Here is a 10,149-nt window from a genome sequence, read left to right on the forward strand (position 1 = left end):
GGGTTCTGATGGGTCTGCAGCTGAAAGATCCCGAGAGCTGGGGCGTGGCCAGAGCCCTATAGAAGCTACCCCTGAGCACAATAAAGGGGGCATTTTTTTTTTTTTTCGAGACAGGGTTTCTCTGTGGCTTTGGAGCCTGTCCTGGAACTAGCTCTGTAGACCAGGCTGGTCTCGAACTCACAAAGATCCGCCTGCCTCTGCCTCCCGAGTGCTGGGATTAAAGGCGTGCACCACCATCGCCCAGCTAAGGGGGCATTCTTGTATCGAGGATGATCCGTGTCCCTGTCTGTCTGTGTGCGTGTGTTTTTAAGTCTCTAGCTTAGTTCCCGACTGGTGTGCTGTCCAGTAGTGCAAGTGCTAAGAAAACTCTACTGAGGGAGGGACAGGGACAATTCTACTTAGTCAAAGCTGGCCTAAAACTCACTAAGTAGCCAAAGAAGACCTTGAACTCCTCATCCTCCTGTCTCTACCTCCCTAGTGCTGTGACATCAGAGGTGAGCCGCTGTACCAATTTCAGGAAACTATAAATTTTGAAGCCACTTTTAGTGCAATGCCTACTCAATGCGCTATGCACTATGGTAGGGTTCACGAGCCGGGCAAGGGGCTGGAGACTGAAACACACACACACACACACACACACAGAGAGAAAGGGAGAGAGAGAGAGAGAGAGAGAGAGAGAGAGAGAGAGAGAGAGGAGGGAGGGAGGGAGGGAGGGAGGGAGGGAGGGAGGGAGGGAGGGAGGGAGGGAGGGAGGGGGAGAGGGAGAGAGAGCACGCGAGAGTGATGGGTCATCCTTGAAACAAGAATGCCAAAAATGCCCCCTTGAATCAAGAATGCCCTTGTGTGTTTCAGGGTAGCTTAAATACAGTCTCCTTGGCCAATGGCCACACCCTAACTCTCAGCTGCAAGCCCACCAGAAACCACTCGCCTGTCTTGTTCTCAGAGCATCTGCAAGCACAGAAAAACAAGTTGTTTGCTCAGAGCAGCTGCAAAACAAGTTGTTTACTCCAGCATACACAGGAAATTCAGGGTCTGGGGGTTCACAGTTCCCAACAGCCACTGATTCTAGAACCAAGTTTAGCCTTTGAACTCGACCACCAATGACCTTCAGTGCCTGCTACACCGTTTCCCTGGCAATGGGTTCTTCCTGAGAGAAAGCCTGTCCCTAGGGATACAGACCCGTGAACAGCTCTACAGCCCCGTCTCTCCCTTCGCTTCCAGTGGCTTTGTCAGAGAAATTGTTGTTCTTTTGTTTTGATTTGATTTTTGAAACAGGATCTCACTCCATAGCCCATGATGGTGTGTAGCCTTGCCTCCAACATGGCCCAGGAGAGACAGCCTAGGTCAAATGAACTCTCATCTCCCAGATACCTACATGGTTCCTGAGTATTTGCTGGTCTCATCTGATGAGCCTAGTAACCATTTTCATGCCCCTCCTAGCCTGTGTCACCTGGAAGCAAGAAGCCTGCCCTGGAGCTCACAGTGATGATACTATGGCAGCTCCTAACAGCCTTAGCAAGGGAGGAAACTGATTTACCCATTTCTAATCAAGAATAAACTAGCTCTCTGGGAAGAAATGATTTGCCTAAAAACTATTTGGAGTGCGCACGGTCAGTGAGAAGTTTAAAGATTAAGATCTGTGGACTGTCTGCAAGGGTGCTTTCCAGACATTTGCTTTACAAAGTTCAGCCAAGATAGGGTCTTCCTCTGAAGTCCAGGCTGCCACAAAGTTCTGCCTCACCCGGCTACTTGCAAGGGTCACAGGCATGTGCCACCCACCATGCCAAGCTGCATAGCCATGATCTTCACGAGCAGGACACATTTTTAGTACCTCGGAGAGACATCTGTTTGCAGGAAACCTGTGGCAAGCCTCTGAAACAACGCACACGAACCCTGCTTCTGCTTCCCACGTACCTGGCTACCACGGACTAAGCCTATTACTCAGAAGAAGGCGTTGGCCGGTATTTTTCACTTAATGTGCACTAGCGGGTCAGCTAAAGAGAAATCAAACCTCCCAGCAACCAAACAATTCTCCAAGAATGCGCCTGTAAGCTGCAAGTGAAACGAACGCATTTCCTAATGCCGGCAGGAACAAGGCTGATGAAGATCGAGCGTCGTCATGATCCAACCACGGAGATCGTGCCTAGACAAAGTGAGTTGTAAAATCAAGGCAAAGAAGACTGGTTTTCATGGCTGGAGACTGAACACAGGGCCTGGGACTGGAGAGATGCTCAGTGGTTATGAGCACTGTAACTCCAGTCAGAGGGGATCCTAAGCCCTCTTCTGGCCTCTAGATACATACATGTTATACAGTCATACATGCAGGCAAAATATCCATACACATAAATATATATGTATGTGTGTGAATATATATATATATATGTATATGTATGTATATATGCCCATCCATGTGACAATCCCTCATATCATCCGCCATCTCCTCCAGGAAGTTGTCCCTCTCAGAGGCTAGGCTGGAGGCAGGCCCTAAGTCATTGAAAATCTGCATTAGTAAGACCTGGAAGAGTGACAGTCCCTCAGAGGCAGCAGAAAACTGGCTGGAGCTTCTTAAACACTGTTGCTTGTTAGGATTAACCCCAGACTGGCAGACTGCTGAGGCGGCAGAAGAGAGTCGATTACCTTGCGGAAACACTCTGAGTCAAGCTGGTATTTGACAAGGACAAGCTACCATGTCCTAGAGAAGTACTTTAATAATCAGATTTCTGAAAATGAAAATCCAGCGTCTCTGTACTCCTAATTTGATTTCTCCGTGCTGGGAGAGGGGAGTCTCGATGCGAATGGTGTTTCGGGAGCGCTCGGTTCTGTTGAGCAATGCCTTGACCCCTGATCCTGCTGCCTCTCTGATCACCTCTTGCTTAGCACCGATTTCAACTCAGGAAGGAAGAAAGTGGTGTCTGTCAGATGAGTGTCTGTTGAATTCCTTTGCCAGGAGAGGAAGTCACAGATGAGGGCACAGGTAACCTTTCCCATCCTGCAGAGAGCCGTGCTGTGGAGCGGATGGGTGCTGTGGAGGGGATGGGTGCTGTGGAGGGGATGGGTGGTCTAGTGCACTAGAGGGGTCAGGCAGGGTTGGCAATGCATGCAGCACACTGGCGCTCAAGGGGAGCCAGCAGGCAGCTGGAACACAAAGAGCCCAGCTCCGTGGCATTCAAGTGGAGAGGGCCAACTACCCACAAGTTGATTATGAGAGGTTAGGAAGGGCTTCCAGCACAATGGGCTTGGACTCAGTTTACAGAACTCGGTACCTGCTGTCAATGAAGGGAGCAGAGCCAGTGTGCCCCCGCCTTCCCCCTCCCCTGTCAGCGTGTCATTGATCGAGTCCTTTTGGGGAATATTATTTTCAGGTGTGTTGCTTTTGTTTATGCTGCATTTGTTTAACTCCGTGAAGCTGCCATTCTTTGCCTGATGGTCCTAATAAAGAGCTGACTGACCAATAGCAAGGCAGGAACAGGGATAGGCGGGGCTGGCAGGCAGAGAGTATAAACAGAAGAAGTCTGGGAGCAGGAAGCACAGTAAGAGGAGGACATGAGGGACTGGGGGACGGGGCAGCCACCCAGCTACACAGCAAGCCTCAGAGGAAGAAGTAAAGTATACAGAAATAAAGATAAAAGCCCAGAGGCAAAGAGTAGTCTGGATAATTTGAGAAAAGCTGGCAAGAAACAAGTCAAGCTAAGGCCGAGCATTCATAACTAAGAATAAGCCTCTGTGTGATTTATTTGGGAGCTGGGTGGTGGGCCCCACAAAAGAGTTCAAAGAACTTAACATCAGACAATAAATCGCATCCAATCTAAAGCTTTTTACTTTTTAGATATTTTGTTGTTGTTATTTTCATTTTTTAGATGTTTTATTTGTTTTTGTTATTGCTCTTCTGGAACATCAAGTTGGCCTGGTCCTAAACTTAACATAGCTGAGAATGGTCAATCTTGAACCCTTGATCCTCCTGCCTCCACCTGTCCCAACTGGGATTACAAGTGTGCCCTAGCAAGACCACCTAAACTTTCTAGCTTTTAGGAGGTAGCCTTATTATCTAAACCTTTCTAGAACACAAAAGAAAAAAAAAATAAGCTGGGCATGGTGGTACACACTTAATCCCAGCACTTGGGAGGCAGACACAGGAGCTCTGTGAGTTTGAGGCCAGCTTGCTTTCTACATGGGGAGTTCTTGGACAGCCAGGACTATACAGTGAGACCCTGTCTCAAAAAACTAAAATATAATAATAATAAATTTAAATTTTTATTTCTTGTCAGTCCCTGGTTCTTAAAAAAGTACCCAAATCACATAAATACTGATAAGCAAATTATTTATACTAAGCGATATTTAAACTTATATTTTAAAGTGTTTTGGTTTGGTCATTGAGTTGGAATTGAACAACAAAGTCAGCACGCACTGTACCTGTGGGGAGAGCTAGGCAGATGATAAGGTGTGGAAGTTGATGGTATGGATGGGTTCCTAGAAGCCCTGTTGGTTCTGTGTAGAGGAGAAAGAAGAAAAAAAGAGGAAAACCTTTTAAAGGGACTCAAGGACTGGGACGCTGGAAAAGATGGAGCCCCAGGAAAGGAGAGCCAAGGAGGACATGCATGAGAGCAGCCAAGGCAAGGCTGCCTTGAGCTGGAGAAATCATTGTGTAGGGGAAAGAAAAGCAAGAGATCAGGGAATGCCCAGGGGCAGAACGCAAGTGCTGGTGGGAAGAAGGCTCCAGAAAGAGCAGACCCATCTCTCCTGTGGCCCAAATTCAAGCATTAGAGGGGGCGGGAACAAGTCACAATCTCCCCCAAAAGTTTTACACTTCCTGCTGCTGGTATGCCTGGGCTCTGCTCTGAACATGGAGACCTCCACCTTTATGGTCGGGGCGGAGAGGTAAGAGGGGCTCTGACTGACAGCGATATACATGGGGAAGGAGAGAGTGATGTTCAAGCCAGCTCAACTCCTTCATCCTGAGTGACCTGCAAGCCCTTGCCTTGAGAACTTGTGAGGGTCACATTCGGTTGCCTTGGTGGTAATTTCTCAGCCACTAGCTAAGACTAAAAATGTTTCCAACAACAGATCTTGGGAGGGCGCGTATGTGCTCAGATACAGCTGAATTGTGTGTTTTAATATGGAGAAGATGAGAAGAGTTTTACTGTTGGTCTATTGTCGCATTGCTTCCCACTGCCAGGACCGCCCGTTGTTTCCAGGGGACAAATCCCTGCACAGACTGCATCTCCGGGAGGCAGGAAGCATTCAGCACAGGCAGGACCATATCATGCTGTGTGCAAGTACTAATTCTGGCAAAACAAGATCATGAATAAGGCTATATTTGTGTTTTTGACTTTATTGCCGTAGCTTCCTCTGTATAGTTCAATATAAATCTGCCTTCTGTTATAATTGCATAAGTGCTTTGTTGAAATATTCACAATTCTTGGTGAAAAAGGGGGGATCTCATCAGCACGTGAGTGCAGCATCTTCCGAGCTCTCAGGTCGCCTGAGATTGAACGTCGATTCTTGGACAGGCAGGGTCTACGTTCTGGTTCACCATGAAGAGGCAGGCGAATCTCTGTGAGTTCGAGACCAGCCTGGTCTACAAAAGCTAGTTCCAGGACAGGCTGCAAAACCACAGAGAAACCCTGTCTCAAAAAACCAAAAAAAAAAAAAAAAAAAAAAAAAAAAAAAAAAAAAAAGAAAATGAAGCTTCAAGGTTGGAGGGATGGCTTCAGGAATAAGAGTTCTTGCTGTTCTTGCAGAAGACTCAAGTTTACCTCCCAGCACCCACATCAGTGCCCTGAGATGCCAGAAGAGGGTGTATCACCAACACCAGGGGATCCAACACCCTCTTCTGGCATCTCAGGGCACTGACACACATACACACCAATACACATCAAAAGAGAAAAGAAATCTTAATTTAAATCCTAAGAGAAGCCGGGCGGTGGTGGCGCACGCCTTTAATCCCAGCACTTGGGAGGCAGAGGCAGGCGGATCTCTGTGAGTTTGAGACCAGCCTGGTCTATAAGAGCTAGTTCCAGGACAGGCTCCAAAACCACAGAGAAACCCTGCCTCGAAAAACCAATAAATAAATAAATAAATAAATAAATAAATAAATCCTAAGAGAAGAAAATGGAACTTTAGCCACCATTGACCCCTAAGCTCAAAGTCTCAAATGGGGAAAGTGAGGCAGGATAGAAAGATTGAGAAAATTAAGATATGAAAAGGATAAAGGAGGGGGCTGGAGAGATGGCTCAGTGGTTAAGAGCATTGCCTGCTCTTCCAAAGGTCCTGAGTTCAATTCCCAGCAACCGCATAGTGGCTCATAACCATCTGTAATGAGATCTGGTGGCCTCTTCAGGCATACATATAGACAGAATATTGTATACATAATAAATTAATAAATATTTAAGAAAAAAAGAAAAGGATAAAGGAGTCCCTCACCCTGAATTATGGCTTCTATTTCTTCTAGTTGAGTCAATTTTGACAAAGGAGAGGAAGTACAAGCGTGGTGGTCAAGCGTATGGTGTCCCAGGTTAGATGCAAACAATGAGAAACAGGAGCCACTGGTCCAGATAGCGGCCAGGAGCGAGGAAGGTGGGCACCTGTCAATTACGAGCGCCCAAGTCAGAAGAGCGTCCAGGAACTGGCCAAGAGTGATGAACTCGGGCACAAGCCCGAGACTCTACTGGCCCAAGTGGCTATCTCTGCAGACTCCAATGTCCCTAACATCATTGTGACCCAAATGACCTCTCCAGGCCCTCTGGTCACTGGATGGGACAGGGGATCTGGGAACTCCAAGCCACAGTCATTTGTGCTGACAGAAGGGTGGAGCACAGGATAGAAATCGTTTTGCAGGGGAACAGAGAGATTGTTTTTGCCATGGCGTACATCTAGCACACATACAAGACAGGTGGGAAGACTGACAAGACTGCCTGGTCCAGGCTCTGGGCTCTAGGCTGAGGAGCATGATTCCTGACACCCATGGAAGAGCCCCCCAAAATCCTGTTTGCTTGGGGCAGCTATGATATCAAGTCTTACTTCACAGATAGTGACCTAACTGACTACCTGTCATGGGAGTGGAACGTTACCATCAAAAAGGAATGGAAGGATTCCTAGCTGGGATGACATACAAACGGAAGGACCAACATGTCCCTCCCCACCCCAAAGGGCTGACAGGATCCTCCCTGATCTACACGGGCAGCTCCTTCTGCCTCTCCTCCACCACCTGTCCACAGGCCCCTGTAGTCCCTAGTGTCACAGTGCTGCGTCTGCCTGTGCAGTGGAGGAGGGGTTCCAGTCCTCCCTTCCTAAGATGCTGACTTCTAGGTGGCGACTACTGGGGGTTGCCCAGCCCACTGTGTCTCTGCCCCAGCACGGGCGGGGCAAAGACTGGACTGTCCTTCAGCACCCTCACCCTTTGGCCAGGTCATTGCTGTCATGATGCCTTACCATGGGGAACATGTACTGGGAGTCATCACTCCTAACTCACCTGTCTGCATGACATCTACCATCTCTTGTTTTGGTGACTCAGTCAGGGAGGCCTGGCGTGTGCTGCTGTTGCTTCCTACAGGGTTGGCCAGCTCTTTGCCATGGCCAGGGCTGACTTCAGTAGCTAGGGGAGGGTCAAACTGCCCAAACTCAATGCTTCTGGCCCCATCTAGGAGGGCAAGAGGGGGGACCTAATTCCCCTGCCTTCTTTGTCCTTACAGGCAGTACTCAGAGCCCCTGTCCCCATAGAGAGCTTCTGGGCACAAAGTCAATGGCCACACCTTACTTGTCTCACTGGGCACTGTGGCCTGGGACCTTGCATCTGGTCTGTCGGTGTTCTTTTGATTCCTCTGGGGTCAGCTGCCCTGATGCCTACACCATGGCTTTCAGTGCTACCATCCCTGGGCAGACCTGGACAGGACGAATGTGGGACACAGCTGGGAGCTTGTGTCCTTTGTGGTCACCATGTGGTGCCCTCAGGCCCAGGTCTTGAGAGGAACTTGTCCCTGATTCTCTTTTGAATGGGAAATAAAACACCCCTGAAGGAGAAAAAAAAATTGACACAATTACCAACAAATCACTTAGATTTTTTGTGAAGTGAATGTAGGAACCAGCCATGATAAGCTAAATATAAACAGATCACCCAAAGGAAGTTCTTTATTTCCGACCATTATCACCTGCCAGAGTAGGACTCAGCCATCAGAGAAGTTTAATGGAGGCCTGAGTCTCAGTAGTTTAGCCTGAAGCAACACCTGGTTGCAGGAAGGACCATAAACTGAGATTACCTGAGCACCACCCAAGAACAGACCATCCAAAGGAAATGCCTAAAGTTCCAACCACTGTAGATAGGATCACCTGCCAGCACACACTCACCAGGACACCCCTAGACAAATGTCAGCCAGTCTTCCTGAACCTCAGAAATTCCTCACCCCCACCTTTACTATTATAAAAAACCAACTCTAAGCTCGGGGCTCTCTGTTTATTTCAATACGTTGGACTCACAGAGAATCCGAGTATGCAAACTTGCATAAAATATAGGCTCTTTGCTTTTACATACGAGACTTGGTCTCTTTGTTGGCTTTTGGGGGACTTCACAGATTTGGGCATTAACAGTGAAAGGGATTTCAAATAAGAACATAACTAGCCATAACATAACATAACCATGCTGTCAGAATGCAGACACTGGAATTTGCCTTGCTCATCTGGGAACTTGTACTTTCCTATAGAATTTCACAAACAAGCCGGGCGAAGGTGGCACACTCCTTTAATCCCAGCACTCGGGAGGCAGAGGCAGGCGGATCTCTGTGAGTTCGAGACCAGCCTGGTCTACAGAGCTAGTTCCAGGACAGGCTCCAAAGCCACAGAGAAACCCTGTCTCGAAAAAAACCAAAAAAAAAAAAAAAAAAGAATTTCACAAACAAGATTATGAATCAAATTTACAATAAAAAACACATGCCTTGAGACTTTGCTGTGGGAAGTCCTTCAGCCAATAGCCTTTAAGATACCAGCCCACTTTGGGCATGTTCTCTTATAAATGCAGCCGTGAAGCTTGCAAGGGCTCTCTACTCTCTCTGGGCTGCTGTTTTCGGTTCTTGTTCCCCTTTTGCGCAGAGAACTGTGATCTGAGCCTACCCCTAAATAAATTAACCCTTTAGTGTACTCAGTTCTCAGCTTGTGTGGGATTGCTTTATAGCATCCATCTTCAAGACTTCATTTGACCTCTGGTTTTTATTTTGAGCCTGTGAATTTGTACAACACACCTCATAAATCAGCTTCTAATCTCACTCATTAAATATCTTTCCTTAAGGCATCTTTTTATTTTTTATTTTAAGTTCCATTGAGAACTTCACTCCCAAAGACTCAAATCATTCATATATATATATTAATATACATAATATATAATATATATGATATATATATATGATTGTTAAGGTGTGTAAATTCGATTCTATCTTGTGAGAAGCCCACACTCACCTTTCTCGTGTGTGTGTTGAAAAGGTCATAGGAGGGCACTGATGAAGTGTTTTAGGAGCGTCCATTTTGCATGTGAAGTTTTAGAAATATCTTAACACATTTTGTTTACGGGTATTTTCCTTAGTAGATACACACTACCTATTAGAATCCGTGGCTAATTGCAACTTTTAAAAATATATTCTCTTTAGGATGGCAGGTGCAACAAATGTCATTCATCAAAAACCTTTCCTGCGACTTGGTGAGATGGCTCAGGGGACGGCGCTTGCTGTGCAAGCCTGACAGTAATTCCGAGCCCCTGGACCCATGTGAAAGTGGAAGGATGAGTGATTCCACAAATGGGAGGCAAAGCAGAGATGGCGGGTCACAGGACTCTTGACTCTATAGGGAGCTTCCTGGAGACCCAGAGAGCGACATTTGACTTCCTAGTCTGCAAGTGCTTCATTAGTTTTTATTTCCTGAGGAGGCTCATGTGCCCCAGGTTGGTCTTCAATTCATACCACAAATGGAAGACGTAATCCCTCTGCCTCCACCACACCCATTTTGGATTTTTGTTTTATTTTGTGGTTTTGTTTCTGGCCTGGGATTTGAAAACTTTACCTTCCAACCCCTGTAGAGATTCTTGTGGGTGGAGTTCTCTCCTCTCACCCTTGAGTCTGTTTCACACACTGCCTCACCCTAGACTTAACTGCCTTATTAATGCTTGGGATT

At 47.1% G+C, this 10,149-nt stretch overlaps 1 pseudogene; it reads left to right on the plus strand.

The window, feature by feature from the left end:
* Positions 1-2,079: 2,079 nt before the first annotated feature.
* On the plus strand, positions 2,080-7,095 carry LOC130884353 (rho GDP-dissociation inhibitor 1-like; annotated as a pseudogene).
* The last annotated feature ends 3,054 nt before the right edge of the window (positions 7,096-10,149 follow it).

The sequence above is a fragment of the Chionomys nivalis genome, chromosome 11 (genome assembly GCF_950005125.1).
Source record: "Chionomys nivalis chromosome 11, mChiNiv1.1, whole genome shotgun sequence".
In the NCBI taxonomy this organism is placed as follows: domain Eukaryota; kingdom Metazoa; phylum Chordata; class Mammalia; order Rodentia; family Cricetidae; genus Chionomys; species Chionomys nivalis.